The sequence below is a fragment of the Ursus americanus genome, chromosome 2, assembly GCF_024610735.1.
Source record: "Ursus americanus isolate L20-20 chromosome 2, mUrsAme1.1.p, whole genome shotgun sequence".
In the NCBI taxonomy this organism is placed as follows: domain Eukaryota; kingdom Metazoa; phylum Chordata; class Mammalia; order Carnivora; family Ursidae; genus Ursus; species Ursus americanus.
The window spans coordinates 10,469,826-10,489,215 of NC_142128.1; the positions used below are offsets into that span (position 1 = coordinate 10,469,826).

The window sequence follows — 19,390 nt, forward strand, 5'->3', positions numbered from 1 at the left end:
AAAATAAAATAAAATATTAAAAAAAGAAAGACTGGGGCACTTCGGTGGCTCAGTCAATAGAGCATGGGACTTCTAATTTTGGGGTTGTAAATTCGAGCCCCACGTTGGGTGTAGAGATTACTTAAAACAAAAAAATCAGGGGCGCCTGGGTGGCTCAGTCGGTTAACTGGCTGCCTTCACCTTGGGTCATGATTCCCAGCATCCTGGGGTTGAGTCCTGTATTCGGCTCCCTGCTCAGTGGGGAGTCTGCTTCTCCCTCTCCCTCTGCTGCTCCCCCTGCTTCTACTTCCTCACTCACACTGTCTCGCTCAAATAAATAAAATTAAAAAAAAACCAAAAACCTTAAAAAAGGAAGACCAGATGTGTTGTGGAAAATGGGTATGTCAGAGCATCTCAACTTTTGTTTAGAATTGTGGTTTTGGGCAATTTTAAAATACATGACAGAGTCATAGAAAGATTATTCAGTTTGGATTCAAAAGAGCATCTTTAAAAAGAGCACTACATGATCTCTCAACAACAGTAACCCTGACCAAGTGATGTGAGCATTTGTCAGCCAGCATGCGTGCTCAGGGTTTCCTAACCAGGGTGGGTCCATAATAAATGGTCCCATGATAATGGAGAAGGTAGACTCCTGATACCAAGCATTAAAAACCCCAGGAGAACGTGATTCATTTTCAAGATTGTTGAAGACGTTCAAACAGTACCATATCACTTGGTATTTAAAGCAATCTACAGGGCTGTGAACTCAGTCTTTTTGAAGATGCATTTGTACCAGTTGGCCTAGATGCATCTCTTGACCGGCCAAGGCCCATTAGACCAGGTATACAGTAGAATGGTGTCATACTACACGGACACTCATCTGCAGGACTGCATACAACTAGGTTAGACATTATAAAGAGAAATATTTGGGGGTACCTGGGTGGCACAGCCGGTTAAGCATCTGACTCTTGGTTTCTGCTTAGGTCATGATCTCAGGATAGGGGGGTCAAGCCCCCTGTCGGGCTCTGGGCTCAGCATGGAGTCTGCTTGATATTCTCTCTCCCTCTCCTTCTGTCCTTCCTGCTTGAGCTCTCTCTAAAGTAAATAAATAAAAGGAGAAATATTTGAAATAATTCAAAATAAATAACATGCAAGATTCCGCCACCTGTTGGCCTCTGTGCACTTGGTCTTGAGCGTGATGCCAGAGCTGCCAACCAGTCTCAGCATACACATCTTGTTATGTTGAACGTGATTCTGACCACAGCAAGTTGTGTGCGATTTAACAAAGGATTCCACCCCTAAACACAAATCGTTTGTTGCTCAACTCCAAAACCAGCAATTTGATCCTATGCTGCCCTGCTGAGATGGTATTCAAAGTGGCTCATCCTTATGGTCCCCATTAACATAGCACCTATCAGGGAGGTGAGAGACGAACTAGCTAACAAAAAGGAGTAAGTATGCCAGTAACTGCCAAGGTGGTGAGCCAGGCCTTAGGGAAGACTGTAAAATTGTATTTGTGACTATAAGACATATATTTGAGGGTTACAACCCCCAACAGAGGAAGGCAGAAAAAAAAGGAGTTCGAACCACACGCCATTCCATACACAGCTCATTGTCTCAAAAAGGGCCAGCTTTCTATCTAGAGGCAATTCAAAGCCAGCTAAAGCTTGAGGAACTGCTTTAGGATTTAATAGTTTTAGGAATGGCTTCAACCTCAAAGAAGTTGGAGTTTTTCATGAAGCAGCAGCAAAATTCCACACCAGAGTGTTAAATTCACAGAAGCGAGGGGCAAACAAGTTTTTAATGATGACAAGTGTGATCTTGACTCGATGAACTTCTGCCTTTCCAACTCACTTTCTAACACTCTCCAAATGCGACTCCATGACACCAGTACACCCAGTGAATCCTTCCTTCGCTGTCCTCAAACTTCCGGTGTCCTCAAGAAACCATCCAGGACTCCAATCCGTCTATAAAACATACTCACAGATGCCCACAGCTGCTGAATGTTTGCCCCTGGAAGGCTGGCTGCTCCTATCAGTCAATGGTGGACTTCCCCAAAGTTACATTTGTTCCTTAAATATGTGTTCGTTGTACATGCTACTGGGAATACGGACTTTAATTAAGTATTCCAATATGTTAATGAAATACGAGTGCAAAAAGAAAACTATTCTCGTGAAAATGAAATGAACGCTTTGGAGAGACTCGACAAAAGAGAGTCACAGTCGCATTAGGCGGGGACAAAATGCCTGTAAAAGATCGTAGGGGAAATCGTAAAAACGTGGAGATCTTCTGCAATCAGACCGCTTCCGCAGGGATCTTTAAAGTCTCCATCTAATTTAAAGAATCCCAACATGGAAATTCTAGAGGCGGCTTTATGGGTGCGGTCTATGCAAGAAAGATGGGTAACGCCAATCTGTGAACGAAGATTCAAAGGGAAGGTCTTGGACCTACATCAAAAGACTGGCTGCTCGGAAAGTTTTCTTTCCAGCGACAAAGGCTGGAAAAAGCGCCGTGGTCGCCACCTACCGAGGAGGAGGGGGTGGGGGGAGGATGGCCGGCGTGGCCCCCATCTCCGCTGGGGAGAAGAATCGCGAAATCCTTCGATCTTGTGCTTAACAGAACCACTTACGACCTCTGGGCTCGAGTTTTCTTAACTTTTGAGTTTCACTTAGGTGAAGAGCAATGTCTCATCATTTTCGAAATTCGAGAGCTCAAGTTGAAAAGCGAAAGAATAACCGGGGGGGGAGGTTCGCTCAAATTTCTCCGCGGTTGACAGAACAAAACGAACGGGCTACAAGACAGGTTTCTCTCACTCCGAGGCTTTCCCTCAACTTTGCTTCCAAATGTTGAGTGAGGGAGCGTGAGGAAAGCCTGGGGCGGGGGGTGTGGGTAAATAAAAACATGAGAGTCTCCTCCCGTCGCCCGTCCAAAGTTGGGGCAACAGTCTCTTTCGGCCGCTTTGGAGGCAAGCTTTCAAAACTAACAGAGGAGTTCTTTGTGTCCCGGAGGGTGGTGCAGGGCGGAGGAAGTCCCTTGCCGGAGCACGGAGAGGGGCAGGCCGGCTTGGGGCTCCCCGGCCTTTGCCGTGTTCCGGCCTCGCAATCGGCAGGGAATCTCGGGTGCAAGAGTGAGTGTAAGCCCTGGACGGTGGCTGAGGCCGGCTGCATCCCCGTACTAAGCAAGCGGAGGCTACCTCCGGCCTAGATAGGCGCCCCGCGCCCCGGCTCCCCTCCCCCACCCGGGCAGCCGCGCAGGCCCCAGGTGCAGCCATGTTCTTGCTCCCACCACCCGCGCCTCCATTGACAGTCCTTGCCGGAGAGGGCCGGGCGCTGCGCTCGCCGCGTCCTCGGGTTCGGGGCTCGTCCGCGCGAGGCTTCCTGGGAGCCGTAGTCCACCACCCCCGTAGTCCCGTTGGTGGGGACGAATCAGAAACTACAACTCCCGCTGGGCGGCGCTGCGGGTGCGCACGCGCAGCGCGCCTTCGAGGAACAAAAAAAAAAAAAAAAAAGAGGAGGAGGAGGAGGGTGAGAGAGAAGCTCGGAGAGCAGAGAAAAGGGGCCACCGATCGCCCCCCCGCTTCCCCGCACGCGCTCTCTAGCTGAGGCCGCCCGCCTGCCGCGGTTACCCCGGCCTCTCCCTCGGTCCCCTGTGATCGGATTTAGGCGCTGAGCGAGGCCCTGCCGGGGCGGCCATGCGGCGGTGACAGGAGCTCGGCCGAGACACCCGGGCCCCCTCGCCCTCTCACCTCCTGCCCGCTCGCCCGCTCGCTTCAGCCCGAAGCTGCTCCGCCGCGGCCGCAGCTCGCGCGCGGCTCACACTCGCTTCCCTTCGGCTCCCCTAGCCCCGGCGCTGCCTGGAGGCGGCTGCACTCGGGTGAGTCCCTGTCGCCTCATCCCCCGTTCCCCGCCCGGGTTGCCATCACGAGCAGGGCCTTTATTTGAGACGCGCCCCCTCCGGGGCCTGAACAGACTGGGGTCTGGGGGCCGTCGGCGACCGTGTTGGGGTACCCGGCCGCCCCCCCCCCGACCGCCGGCGTTGGGGGTGGGGCAGGAGCAGACGCGGTCGCGGGGGACGACAGTTGCACGCGCGCGCCTGGGTGCGCGTGGGGGAGGGGCGCGCGCGCCGGCGCTGCGTGGGGGGGCCTCACGCGTGAGGCCCGCGCGTGAGCGAGCCTGCGGGCTGCGCATGCCCGGCCGCTGATTGGCCGGCTCGGGCGGTGCGGGTGCGCGCGCGGTGCCAGGCCCGAGCCGTGGGGTCGCGCTCGGCCTGGTGTCTCCGGGGCTCGTGCGCCCGGGCAGCAGACGCGCCGGATTGGCCGGCGGGCGTCCGGGGCGGTGCTGCCGCGCTGCCTGGTAACTGCGGCCGGCGGGCAGGCGGGCCCGGGAGCACCGCCCCTCCCCGCCCCTGCTCCTCCCCGCCCCTGCCCGCGCCCAGGTGGAGCCCGGAGTGGGCTTTGTCCCGGGCCCGGCCGGCGCGCCGGCCCCGCGGGGCTTGTTCTTTGGGGGAAATAAACACAATGACCGGAAGGAAAACCTCAGCCTTCAGGCCATGAAAAGAGCCGTCTGGATTCCGCCAGCACCCAGACGGGGTTTCGGGGAGGGAAGAAGATGAAAAACTGTCCTCTTTCCCCTCCTCCCTGTCCCCCCTCCACTTTATGACAAGTTTTGCCCTTTAATAAAGCAAGTTTTTTGTTTTTCTTTTTAATGTGGTTTTGCGGTAATTGGCGGCTGAGAATGTTCAGATGTCTAGTTCGGTTCGAGCGGTGCTCACTCCTGCTGATGCGGGACTCCGTGCAGAGTTCTCACTTCTTTGCATTCAACTTCTGTGCAGACAATGGCTTGATGGGCCCGAGTGCAGAAAAGTAGTCTTTGGTCGTTCAGGAAACAGAAGGGGAAGTTAGTTGGCAAGTGAGGGTGCCTCGGAGTGCCTCGAGGAGGGCCAGCCTTTCCCCGAGGCTAAGGCCTGCGACTGGGAATGACATTTTATTTACTACTACATCTGTATATTTGTTTTGTCAATTCTTCAGCGGCAGAGTGCTACCGCCTGGCGCTTTCCTTTTGCCTCCTCCTTTGGACCTTGGTTCACACCTTTCGGCTGGAAGGACTTTTTCTTCTCTTCAGACTTTGGAACTCCTTCTTGCTTGTATGCAGTCACTGAAAGCCGTTTCTTGCATTGTTCGGTCAGAATTTGTTGTTTCTTCGTACGGTGTCCCAGTCACTTGTGTGCCCCTTCTAGGAGGGTCTCTTTATTTCCCTTAGGAGTATGTTTGGTTCTACCCTGTGTACTCGCGTCTGCTTAGTCAGTGGGTAGAAGGGGTAGGGATTAAGCCTTTTCCGCCTTTGTCTCCCCTCCCACTGTACAAACCGTCAAAGGGCCTTGTATATAGTAGTAACAACAGCTAACATTTGGATGATGTTTCCTAAGTGCCCGGCATCCCTCCTAAGCACTTAACATGTATTTTCTTATTTAATCATCAAAACAACCCCGTAATTCCCTCGCGTAGATTAGGAACAAGTCTAGAGAAGCGGAGTAATTTACTCTTGATTACTCAGCAAGTCAACCTTGACTCCCAAGATTTGAGCCTGGGCAGTATGACTGACTCTTAACCCCTTAAGCCAGTGGCTTTCAAACTCCCGAGCGTCAGCAACCCCTGCAGGGCTTGTTAAAACCCAATTGCCGGGCCCCACCCCAGACTTTGGGATCCTGCAGGTCTGGGTGGGGCCGATCATTTGCATTTTTAACTAGTTCGCAGGCGGTGCTACTGCTGCTGCGGCTGCGATGGCACTGTGAGAGCCTTTCACCACAGTGCAGAAATCCAGTTAGGAGTGTGGGAAATTTGTTCTAGATTTTCTTTCTTTCTTTCTTTTTTTAAAGATTTTATTTATTTATTTGACAGAGAGAGAGACAGCCAGCGAGAGAGGGAACACAAGCAGGGGGAGTGGGAGAGGAAGAAGCAGGCTCACAGCGGAGGAGCCCGATGTGGGACTCGATCCCCTAACGCCAGGATCACGCCCTGAGCCGAAGGCAGACGCCCAACGACTGAGCCACCCAGGAGCCCCTATTCTAGATTTTCTTGAACGAAAATTGAAAGTTTAATAAGGCCGAGGTTTTAAAAGTCATGGATTTAAGTACAGGATAAAAATTAGAAACCTAAAAATCTTGGCTTTTTTTTTTTTTCACCCTCAGTCATTTTTTTAACTTATTTACCCCACTGACATTTGTTATCATCTCCTCCCGGAGATGGCTGAAGCATCCCGTCCTACCACCTAGTCTAGTCTGGAAACCCAGAGGGCCTGAAAGGGCCTGAGGTTGACGCTGAGATGGGGGAGGTGCAGATCACCTGCAGCCCTGAATCCCCCCCACCCCCAAGCTCCAGACACTTAAGTGATTTGGTTTACCTTTTTTTCTTTCTTTAATTTTTTCAGTAGGCTCCATGCCTTACATGGGGCTTGAACGGAGGACCCTGAGATCAGGAGTCATATCCTGCACTGACTGAGCCGCCAGCCAGGCGCCCCGATTTGGTTTACTTTTAAGAATGACTACAAAGATGGTGAATGGGTGGTAAGGAGGGCACGCATTGCATGGTGCACTGGGTGTTATACGCAACTAATGAATCATCGAACTTTACATCAAAAACCAGGGATGTACTGTATGGTGACTAACATAATATAAAAAAAAATAAAAAAAAAAAGAATGACTACAAAGACTGTCCTTAGAATGTAGGTTTCTGAGGTTCTTTTTCTTGGGGCACAAGTCTTGAGAAAGATAACTTAGTTCATTATAATGGATTTTCTTCTGGAGAAAGTAACTCAAATTAGGTAGGAGGAATGTTCTGTTATCCTTGATGATCCATAGATGGATCGTGTGTTCCAAAACAAAACATAAAAAGGCAAGGGCCCTTCTCCAGGTTGTGATTAGAGGAGCTGTAAATAAGACACTGAGAAATTACTAAACACAACCTTTCCATTTATTAGTGCTGGCTAGCTTATGCATTGCATTTCACCTGATTCAGTTCTTTCTTTCTTCATTGAAAACATGCATTTTTAAATGTTGCCATTCTCTTCATAACTGTTGTGGTATAATTCACATGAAATTGTTTTGACCACTGGCTTAAACAGATGCTGATCAAGTGATTTTTTTATGTATGTCTAAGGGAAAAAATTTTCTGAAGAGTTGAGAAGTAGTACTCTGAGAACAGTATTTCTGTTAGAAATATGTCAGAGGCAATTGACCTGAAGGGTAACTGCCAAGAATTTTATCAGTAGCAAACTACTAAAGATCATTGGTAGCATTTTTCTTCAAAAGTTGTATGCGTTCATTTGGGTGAAGCTTATTCATTGTTACTAACTGAAAGGTGGCAATCAATCAGTTGGTTGTAGTTGTGAAGCTGAGATTCCTTGTAATCGAGGTGGTTTAAATGGCAGCATAGCAACATGCAGAATATTCATTTGGCCAGAGTGTGTAGCCTGAGGTGACTTGCCGGGGGAATAAAATTGAGAATTAGTATTTAAAGGATGTAAGTACAGTGGGAAAATGATGTGGATAAATCATCGCAGGTGCTGAAGGTAGTATCTTGATACTCATTTTCCATTCTTTTCTGTCCTTTACCATTCTCTCTCTTGCCTGTGCGTTGCTGGAACCTCACCACTGCAGTTTTCCTGTTTTTGTTTTCTTTCGTTCTCTTTGTTTCTACAGTCCTTGCCTTCCTACCGTGGCTTGTTTGTGTTTTCTTTCTGGCATTTATGCCTCTGCTTTTTCGACTTTGGCCTAGTGGGAACTTAAGAGAAAGTTTGAAATAGCCAGGGATTTTCAGAGTTGATGGGAGAATCGACTCATCGTTCCTTGGTTGTAACTTGATTGAAAACTATAGAGGACTTTTGGGGCGCCTAGGTGGCTCAGTTCTTGGTTTCGGCTCAGGTCGTGATCTCAGGGTTGTGAGATGGAGCCTGCATGGGGCTCAGCATGGGGCTCCGCATGGAGTCGGCTTGAGGATTTTCTCTCCCTCTCCCTCCCCTTCTGCTCCTCCCCCAGCTCCTGCTCTCTCTCTCTCAAATAAATAAAATCTTAAAAAAAAAAAACAACTGAAACTTTAGAGGATTTTTGAAGAATTAGTTTACTTAAAATGAAACTTAAGGGACAAAATGAATTTATAATTGTGAGAGAAGAATATGACTTAGTGTGGCTCTAACAGACACAGGTTCTGAAATCGGATTACCTGGATTCAAATCCTGGCTCATGCTACTTCTGGTTGTTACCGTGAGCAATTCACTTCCCCTTTTTTGTGCCTCATTTTCCCTATTTTAAAAAATAGGAATGATGATGGGAGAGCCTTGTTTCTGTTATAGGTTATTGTGAAGATTGAATGAGTGAAAGTGCTTGGGATGGTATCTGGCGATGATAAGCATTCAGTAAATATTAGTCATAAAAACATTGTTGAATACTTCTGAGAAATTGAATTTTCAAAGGAAATAAAAATTTTCCCAGTAATACTGACTACAAGGTTAATCTCCCCAAACTGAAGAATATAAGTTCTGGAAAGGCAAGGACTTTTTGGGATTTTTTCCTTATGACTGTTAAATTGTTTTGTTTTTGTAGGAGGGCAGAGGAAATAATGAGCTTTTGTTCCCCTTAAAGTACATATATGCGATTATACTATAGTATAGTTCTACAGAGTAGTGAAGAGTTTGGTTTTATTTCGGGTATCTACTTCAAACGAGCTGAGAATCTGTACATTTGTGTAATGGAGATGAAACATGTCTACCTTGAGAATAGTGAGTTTATAATTGAAAAATAGCCTTCTGGAACTGCTTACTCAACGCATACATTCACTGTGCCTGTTTTCCGTCTTTAGCCCTCACAAGTTTTAGAGGTAGTGACCTCTTTCTCGAACTGTGATGTTGATGTATTTGACATAGCAAGTAGTAAAGGAGTTGAAAGGTAGTCATAATTTCTTGGCTTTTACAGAGCAGTTAAAGGAGGTAAGAAAAGCTTAGCTATCTTATTTGTGGCCAGGCGCCAAACACTTCAGTTACATTATTTCATCGATAATTTGACAAAGGAGGATGACAGCATGTATTATGCCCACTTTATAAGTGAGGAAATAGAAACTGACCCTAGTTCTGGAATGAGTTTGAAAACTGGCTGAACAGTTATAAGGAAATCCGTTAGCTTCACTTCTTCCTCCTGTTCTTTCTGCCACTTTAAGCATATTTAAACATCGTTGTTGTTGTTAGCATTTTTTATTCAGTAGCGTTAATTACCTTCAAAATGTTGTACAATCATCACCACTATTTTGAAAATATTTCTTTTCACCCCGGATAGGAACTCTGCACCCATTAAGCAATAACTCACCATTTCTCCTCTCCCCCAGTCTCTGGTAACCTCTAATACACTTTCTGACTCTATGAATTTGTCTATTTTAGTCTTTTTACTTACTCATTTATTTATAAGTAGGCTCTACGTCTAACCTGGGGCTTGAACTCACAACCCTGAGTTAAGGTCGCACGCTCTACTGACTGAGCCAGCCAGGGGCCTCTTGCCTGTTTTAGATACCTCTTTTAAAGTGGAATCCTACAATGTTTGTCATTTTGTGTCTGGTTTATTTCACTTAGCGTATCGTTTTCAAGGTTCATCTATGTTGTGGCCTGTGTCAGAGCTTCATTTCTCTTTTTGGCTGAATGATGTTCCATTAGATAGCGTACAGCATTTTATTTGTACTTAACCTCTGTTGATGGACGTTTGGATTGCTTCTGCCTTTTGGCTATTATGGGTACGCAGCTATGGACACTGGTTCACCAGTGTGTTTTGAAGCCTGTTTTCAAATCTTTTGTGGAAATGCTGGATCGTTGTTTTTCTTTTACTTTTTTCTTTTCTTTTTAAAGATTTTGTTTACGTAGGAGAGAGAGAACACCAGCAGAGGAAGCGGCATGCAGAGCAGGCAGAGGGAGATGCAGGCTCCCCGCTGAGCAAGGAGCCCAATGTGGCTTATGCCAAGGCAGATGCTTAACCGATTGAGCCACCCAGGTGCCCCTGGGACTTTTCATCTTCTTAACCTGAGACTGCCTGTTAAACAGCAGTTCAGGTTTCCCCTCACCCCAGCCCCTTGTACCCACCGCTCTACTTTCTGCCTGTGATTTTGATGGTTTCAGGGACCTCATAATACAGTATTTGTCCTTCCCTGACTGGTTTGCTTCACTTAGCATAGTGTCTTCAAGGTTCATCCATGTTATAGAATGTGTCAGAATGTCCTTCCTTTTTATTTATTTTATTTTATTTTGAAATTTTACTTATTTATTTGAGAGATCATGAGTGAGAGAGAGCACAAGCGGGGGGCAGGGGAGGAGAAGAGGGAGAATCGGACTCCCCGCTGAGCAGGGACCCTGATGCAGGGCTCCGTCCCAGGACCCTGGGATCAGGACCTGAGCCAAAGGCAGCCACTCAACCAGCTGAGCCACCAAGGTTCCCCTGAACAGTGTTCTTACACTAGCAAAGTGAGTGGCTGAGCTATTCAGTATTCATCTTCTATATTTTAAGCTTTGGAGAAGAAGGGATCCCTTACTGCTTTTGGAGCAGTACTTATTCATTCACTTACCCAACATATCGAGGGCTGTCTGGGTGTGTTAGCTCTTCTGTGAAGCCCCAGGACACAGTCTATTTCTCGGTAAATACTGGTCTGAGCAGATTATATTGTCGAGAGCTTCAGGATAACGACTCTTTAGTCGGGTGTGTATATTCAGTCTAGTTTCTTTGTTTTAGATATTTGGAATAAGGTGACCTTTGTAACTTAAATTTAAAATAATTTTTTTTTAAAGATTTTATTTATTTATTCGACAGAGATAGAGACAGCCAGCGAGAGAGGGAACACAAGCAGGGGGAGTGGGAGAGGAAGAAGCAGGCTCATAGCGGAGGAGCCTGATGTGGGGCTCGATCCCATAACGCCGGGATCACGCCCTGAGCCGAAGGCAGACGCTTAACCGCTGTGCCACCCAGGCGCCCCTAAAATAATTTTTGAGGAACACATTTGATGTAAACACATGCATGCTTTATTTTTTTCAGGTTTATTTATTTATTTGAGAGAGAAAGCGCACGCGCGTGCACACACACACCCAGGGGGAGGGGCAGAGGGAGAGGGAGACTAGCAGACTGCTTGACCCCAGGACCCTGAGATCATGACCCCAGCCAAAATCAGATCCTTAGTTGACTGAGCCATCCAGGCAGCCCCATGTGCAGGCTTTAAAAGCAGTGATTTATTTTATACCTTAAATGCACACAATGTTATATGTCAATTATATCTCAATAAAGTTGGGGAAAATAAATGGGGGAAAAAGCAGTGATTTATTTTGACACTTATCTCATTAGTTTTCCTGCCCCATCAGACAATAGGTTATTTTATTTAGTGGTAATAAAGCAACTAATTGGGAAATTTTCATTTTATCAGATGTGGATTTGGAGAGTTTATATGTAAATAAATATGTATGTATTTTAAAAGTAACAATTTTAATGAAATTTAAATTTTTAAATGCTTAATTTACTGAATGCTTGTGTGAAACACCAGCAGGTCCTTAACTTACATTCTGATAACTTTGTGAGGTAAGTTCACATATTATTGTCATTTTCCAGAGCAGTAAGTTTGGGGTTCAAGAATCCCAAGGTCAGGGGCGCCTGGGTGGCACAGCGGTTAAGCGTCTGCCTTCGGCTCAGGGCGTGATCCTGGCGTTACAGGATCGAGCCCCACATCAGGCTCTTCCGCTATGAGCCTGCTTCTTCCTCTCCCACTCCCCCTGCTTGTGTTCCCTCTCTCGCTGACTGTCTCTATCTCTGTTGAATAAATAAATAAAATCTTAAAAAAAAAAAAAAAAAAGAATCCCAAGGTCAGTCATATCTAGTACTGGAGATAGAACTTGAATTCAGAACTTTGGTCTGATTTCAGAATTGGTGTCATAGTAGCTTGGCTCTGTTGCCTGCTATCTGTGAACAGTGCATTAAGAAAAAGATGGGACTTTGTAGATCGTAGTTACTTGATTTTCATTTCCTCTTCCCATTCATACAAAGTTAGAACAAGTGATCCCGGTTTCCCAGTCCTAAATAATTTAAAAATTTGTAATAAGGTCAAAGGGATACATTCTTGGTGTAGTGGTAGAGCAAGCTGCTGTGTTTTTAAAGATCTGGACTATCAATTTAAAAGGATAATTTTTACATTTGCAAACATTTTCTCTTAAAGTGTAGTGCCAAGAAAAGTTGCAGATCTTCCTGAATAGCTGATAAGATTTTTGGGGGGTTTGTTTTTCAAGGACATTGCTTTGGCTACTTGTGAGGCTCAGGACTGAACTTGTGATCCATCAGTTGGGCAGATCCTCTTTCCCTGGCTTCATTTTATTATTTCGTCATTCTTCCTTTCACCTGGCTTTTTAAAAAAATAAAATTAAGCTATTTTTGTGAGGTATCTCAACATGTTTTTCGAAATATTGGTGGAAAAGGGTATAAAGGTTTAAGTATAAATACAACTGTTACAGATCATTTCAAATCTTAACCTTTCAAATGTATTTTGTTTCTTCTTGAGAGATCACTTGGGTTTTACTGACATGATTACCAGCTTTATCGTAGTAGAGAGAAATGAATTAAGCATCTTAAAATGTAAGCGAAGCCAGCTATCAAAACTTAAAAGCCTTGACTTAAAAATCCATCTTGAGCAAAAGTTCATCTTAGGGATTTCTAATTTTATTTCTAAGCATTTGCCATTACATAGAATTTCTAAAAATTAATGAACATTAAATGAACTAATTTGGGCTCTTTGGTTCTGTTTCTCTTGTCTGCTAAAGTATATATGTTAAATAATATTACTATATTAATATAAATTGTGATACTTTATATTCTGTTATGAAATGTTTGTGAAATGGAACCTCTGAATGAAGCACTGACCTAATTTTCTTCCCTTTGAAAAATACCTCTTAAGCCTGCGGAGTTAAACTCTTAGAAACGTGAATTAAAATATCCCTCTGTGATAATAGGCAAGGAATAAGGGAATCCTGCGAGTTACAGGTCCAAGCGTAGTGTGTGGTGAGCTGATCTTATCTGAGATGTTACATCCAATTCCGGGACTTTGCCTGGACAAACTCAAATACTTTGAGGATGGTGTGATAAAGGTAAGGACAAGGAAAGCGCAGGACAGACGGTGGATGCTTAGTTCAGAGATGAGCAGGTGGAGGAGCGCTACGCATGAAAGGGTTTCTTTGTAGAACGCGGCTTTTCCAGGAGGAGGATGCCACAGGGACGGATTGGATCCATTAGGAGGACCAATACTAAACCAGTCCCGTAATTGCATATTGTTGATGTAAAAGTAGCAAGCTCAGGGTGCCTGGCTGGCTTAGTCCATGGAGCATGCAGCTGTTGATCTCGGGGTTGTAAGTTGAGCCTCACATTGGGTGGAGAGATTACTTTAAAAAAATCTTAAAAACAAAAAAAAAAGCAAGCTGTCTGTTGGAGGATGTGTCAAAACTTGGGGTGCCTTAAGAGAGTTGAGCAAGAATACCTGTAACTAGTAATAGTTTTTGGGTGCTTTTTATAAAAGCATTTACTGTTCTGAGCACTTCTTACATTAGAGCACTTTTAATCATCACAGCAGTCCCGTGCCCCAAAGTAGGCAGGCACCATCAACTTAAGCAGTCAGGTTCAGAGCCCATGCTCTTAATTACCACATTATACTAATTTCCAGTTCTGATATTAATGTTTAAAGTTTAGGTAATGGTATTAATGATAAACTAGTAATTTTACTCAACTGTTAATAAACAGGATAGCTACAAGGTTGAAAACCAAATAAAGTTTAATTTATACTTAAACTTACCTGGGATCAAATTATTGATTACACTTTCTGACTTAGCCATTTTAGCCAGCGATCTGTTTGGTAGCCTTCATTGTGACTAAGTTCTAGTATTGGGGGGAAAACATCAGCCAGGAGCTTAGGATTCATTGAATTCAGCACAGGCGTGCTCACTATGTGCCAGGCACTGTGTTGGTGCTGGGGTGACAGGATTCCCCCTCCCCCAGTCTAGTGTACAGGCACACGGTCAATAACAAGTACCGTCCAAATTAAAAGCCCCTGGTTTACCAGTTGTGTGCAGTCTGTAGAGAAGTTTGATAACCTTTTGAGTTAAGTGTAGTATGTGTGCTTCACTTCTGGGCTTATTTACCTTCACTCCCTCCTTCAAATGCAAAAAGAAAGAAAAACAGCCCATTTCCAGTTTTATTTAGCTAATAGAGACAAATTGCAGTCAGTAATTTACTGTTTAACGTCCTTCACCTTTCTCCTGATTTTAACGTTCTGCCTACCTTGGACAGCAAAAGCAGCAAGACTTAAACACCCATGAGATAAGACCAAAGTAGAAAACTTTTGATTAGCTTATTAGCACATATGTACTTAGTACTTTAAAAATTATTTGGGATCCCTTGAAACTGACAAAATAGTTACAAGAACAGCAAACAAAAATTGCCCATATACCCTTCACCCAAAAACCCCACTTAGGTTTTGCCAGATGTCACTTTTTTATTTTTTTAAAGATTTTATTTATTTGAGAGAGAGAGCATGAGAAGGAGGGGGCAGAGGGAGAGAGGATAGGGAGAAGCAGACTCCCCACTGAGCAGGGGCTTGATCACAGGACTCCAGGATCACAACCTGAACCGAAGGCAGCCGCTTAACCAACTGAGCCACCCAGGTGCCCCGCGAGATGTCATTTAATAGCAAAAGGGTCTGTCTAATCCGGGATCACCCAGTTGTCTTGTCCCTCTAATACACCTCGCTTTAGAACGGTTCCTTAGCCTTTGAATTGTGTGCCCTTGACATTTTTGAAGATGTAGTCATTTTACAGACTGTCCCTGAACTTGGGTTTGTCCGATGTATTTATGCAGGAATATCACAGTGTTCTCACTCAGTAGGTTCTGTTGGGTGGTATGTGAAGTCTGTTTGTCCCCTGACTAGTGTTAACTTTGATCACTTGGTGTGTGCCACGCTTTACTTCGTTAATAAGTATTTTGTGTGGCAGTACTTCAGGGATAATGAAACTCTGTTTTTTAGAATTGAGAATTTTTTTTCTCTTGGGGCTAGGGATATTTATTTTTTAGAATGAAGATTAGCGCATGGACCTAAAAATCCCATTGTAGTTGTTGTCTAAGTCTCTGAAAACTAAATATTTTTCTGGAATTTAAATATTGTGAATAGTGGAATTTGGGAAACATTAAAAATCAGATTAAATTTTACGGGGGCGCCTGGGTGGATCAGTCGATTAAGTGTCTGCCTTCAGCTCAGGTCATGATCCCCAGCCTGGGCTCCAGTCCTGCGTCCGTGGGGAGCCTGCTTTTCCCTCTCCCCTGCCCCTCCCCACACTCAATGCTCGCTCTCTCTCAAATAAAATCTTAAAAAAAAAAAATAAATTTTACAGTAGATGATGTGGTTTGAAAGAACATGGAGAATTAAGAGCAGTCAGATCTCGAATAGATTCTACTTAATAATTTTGTAATCTCGAGCAGTTTACCTTGTTTTTCCAAGTTATAAACTGTTCTTATATTTAGAAAAAAGTTCTGCTTTGTAAAATGTGTCAGGCAAATGCCCTGCTTTAGTAATAAACACGTCAGGTTAATTTCTTTGTTATCCTTCAAAAGACAAATTTAATAGGGTCAGTGAATTACCTTAAACACGTCTTCTGCAGAAGCTACTAAGTAGACGTAATTAGAACAAATGGTGGCATGTTGAAAGAAATTTAAGGCACAAATTCTGTGTTTGCAATCCAAACTGATTATAGTAAATGTACACTGACATTTCTCCTCTCTGGAGAAACAGGTTCTTTAGCTTTTGCTACTTAGTAATTACAGATGCAACATGGAGGTGTTAAATACCATCAGTTTCAGAGGTAGAAAGATTTAGGCAGCCTAGAAGATTGCTGCAATACAGTATTAATATGATGACCTAAATTAATTTTAATGCAACTGAATCTTGTTTAGGATAAAGTCAGCTGATCGAACTATTAGATCTTTTCCATTTATTTTAGGCACCCTGTTATGACAAAATGTGTAACATCTTAGATGATGAATTTTAACTTTTCTGTTTGTACTTGTCATTTTGAGGAAATTTCTTTTATATATTACAGTTTATATTCAAAAGTCTGCAGTCCCATTTTAGTTTTTCCTTAGAATTAAGTGATACTTGAAATTATTTTATACTTCTCACTGAAATGTTTGTTAGTTTATATACTTTAGACTGTGATAGTGCCTTTCATCATTAATTGTGTCAAAACTTGACGTTAGGATTTCTTTTCTTTCCTCCTCCTCCTCCTCCTTCTTCTTCTTCTTTTTAAATTTTATCTACTTATTTGACAGAGAGCGAGAGAGCATGAGCAGGGGGAGCAGTAGAGGGAGAAGGAGGCTCCCTGCCAAGCAGGGAGCCCAACATGGGGCCCGATCCCAGGACCCTGGGATCACGACCCAAGCCGAAGGCAGACGTTCAACCATCTGAGCCACCCAGACTCACCAGACTTCAGGATTTCTTAATAAAATGAATTGGTAAATTTGAGTTTTACATCACATGTAAAGAATAACCTGGGACTAGATCTCATAGAATGGAGAACAACTGGAACTGACACCAAAGAACTGAGGAAGAGATCTTAAATACTGGCCAGGAAAAAGACCATCCATAATACAGGAAACTTTACACTGCATTTTTTTAAATGTATTTTATTTTGGGGGCGCCTGGGTGGCTCAGCCGTTAAGCGTCTGCTTTGGCTCAGGTCATGATCCCAGGGTCCTGGGATTGAGCCCTCCATTGGGCTCCCTGCTCACTGGGAAGCCTGCTTCTCCCTCTCCCACTCCCCTTGCTGGTGTTCCCTCTCTCACTGTCTCTCTCTCTCAAATAAATAAATAAAATCTTTTAAAAAAATGTATTTTATTATTTTTATTTTAAGTAGTTTGTACACCCAACATGGGGCTTGAACTCAGACCCTAAGATTAAGAGTTGCATGCTCTGCCTAGTGAGCCAGCCAGATGCCCCCCCACTGCATTTTCGGGGGTAGAGGTCAATAACTGAAGAAGTTTGGATGAAAGATTGTCCTGGTAAAAATATTCCTTTGTTTGTTTTTACCTCTGTAACCTGTTGTATAGTTACAGAATTGAATACCATTACCTGTCCTAAATACTGTCTGTCGTCTTCCATGGACAGTATCCTAGTGGTAGATATTTTACGTACTGTTAAATAGTTCTTAGTTTTAATAGATCAGGTATCCAGCTGGGATTTAGTGCTTATGGCTCTTGTACAAAACGTTGAGTTAGGAAAGTTAATGATTTTTGCAGTCTTGAAATTAATTTCACCATACTTAAGTAACTATGCAGGGTAGCTCTTAATTGCTTACTGGAAGTAAAAATAACGGAGATAACCTTCACAATTTGTAGAAAATTGTGAAAATAAAGTTTTTGAGAGTAGATTAAAATAATGGGCCTGCCGTCTCTATCAGTTTAAATCCATTTGCTCCTGGTTGAGAAGTGGGTCTTACGTCTTGGATTTTACTAAAATTTTACTCAGTTAAACTGTTGTTTAAACTCAACTCTGAGGGCTGTTGTTTGCTGTTAAGAGGACCTATGACTCCTGATCGTGTCTGTCAGCAGAGTTCTGTGACACAAATTACGTGTTCACGTAGAAGCTTGGCCCGTCTCTCATTCGTATTTTTTTCTTGGAACCAAATCCTTTATTTTTCTTAATGGAATGTGGCTGATGTTGATACATAAAGTATTCCTCAGGGTCCACCGTAATCTGTGCTTTATGGACAAAAAGGATACTATCCTTTTGCTTCAGTTTGTTTACAGTGGGTGGCAGTTAATTTACTGCCTCATAAAGATTGCCTAGTATTACAGTTTTAATCACTGTGTAATTATTTACCTTGGGTTCCTCTATTTAACCTGCTTTTCTTTGATTATTATTGTGCATGAAAGAGGTAATTTGGAATTTGGAGATACGGATTCCAGTCACTTGTTGTAAAATTAACTGTTTTTATGATCATAGCAAGACAGCTAATCTTTCTGGGTTGGGCTTCTCGTTTATAACATAATGGAGCAAGGAGGTTGCACTAAAATATCTTGATTTTTTTTTTTCCCTTGATCTAAGATTATATGTTGTAAGACTGAAATGGAAAGATGCTTGTTGAAATTTAAAAATATAAATACAAAAAAGAAAGAGTAAAAATGTAATAAAAAAAAAAAAACCAGGATCAGTGTAATATAGTACTTTCCGCACTTACCGGTCTGATCCGAAGCTTAAATTTGAAGCACAAGTACTGAAAATTTGGTAATATTTTATTTTATTTATTTTAAAAAGTATTTTTATTTATTTGAGAGAGAGAGAGATTGAGAGAACGAGTGGGGTGAGGGGCAGAGGGAGAAGCAGACTCCCTGCAGAGATCTCAGGACCCTGGGACCATGACCTGAGCTGAGGCAGACGCTTAACCGACTGAGCCACCCAGGTGCCAGTTTAGTAATATTTTAGAGCTCACCATAGTAAAAAATATTAAGGATCTCAGTGGGGTTTTTTGTTTAGTGTTTTGCTGTTGTTGTCAGAGTGATAATGGCATGTGTGAAAATCGTCATGAAGCCTCTGACTCACTATAAAATATTTTTTGTTATTTTGCTGTTCAGCATTAACAACAGCAAGGATCAATAAGTTAAAAGAAATATGGTCAAATGAAAATTTATATGGAATTAATTATTGGCTTATTTTGAGGTAGAACAGATCAGAACAGTAAGGACCCAGATAAACCTAATCCTTGAAATGGATCTCCAACAAGAAACAGAAGAAGATTGTAAAGAATGGCTGGAGTCTGGTTTCAGACAGATCAAAAAGGCCTCACATCCATTAAACAGTAGCTGACCAGGATGAGAGATGTATGAAACAGTAACAGTCCAACGAAGGTCATCTTTGAAATTCCTAAAGGAGAATTGAAAATCAAATCAGGGAAACACAAGATAAAGTCAGAAAACATTCAGAATGGAGGAATTGAGGAAATTGAAAAAATAGGGAAGAAGTTACAGCCGACTAGGGTTGCTGCTGTTTTTTGGGTGCTGGGCCTGCTTATGGTTTCTCATCCTTTTTCTCCTGTCCTTGCTTTGCTTTCTGTTTATGGTAGGCTCCATGCCCAACATGGGGTTGAACTCGCAGCCCTGCGATCAAGAGTCGCGTGCTCTGGGGACTGAGCCGCCCAGGTGTCCCCCTGCTTTGCCTTCTGAATAACTGCCTACCTTCCTATTCCATGTGGCTCTAGCTAGACTGCCAGTCAGTGAATCCCAGATAATTTTGTTCTGACTAGCCACTGTAATTAGACCAGGCTCATGACACAAACCCCCAGAACTTTTGTGCACATTGTAGTGGGAAGATACAGCAGTC

General features: G+C 43.7%; 1 protein-coding gene across 6 annotated transcripts in view; it reads left to right on the top strand.

Moving 5' to 3' along the window:
• The first annotated feature begins 3,462 nt into the window (after positions 1-3,462).
• The window catches only part of GTF2I (general transcription factor IIi), a 98,749-nt gene continuing 82,821 nt past the window's right edge, over positions 3,463-19,390 (top strand). For all 6 annotated transcript variants that reach the window (XM_045786154.2, XM_045786157.2, XM_045786155.2 and 3 more), the window contains exon 1: positions 3,463-3,852. The gene's annotated coding sequence lies outside the window, so the exon portion shown is untranslated. The remainder of the gene's footprint in view (positions 3,853-19,390) is intronic.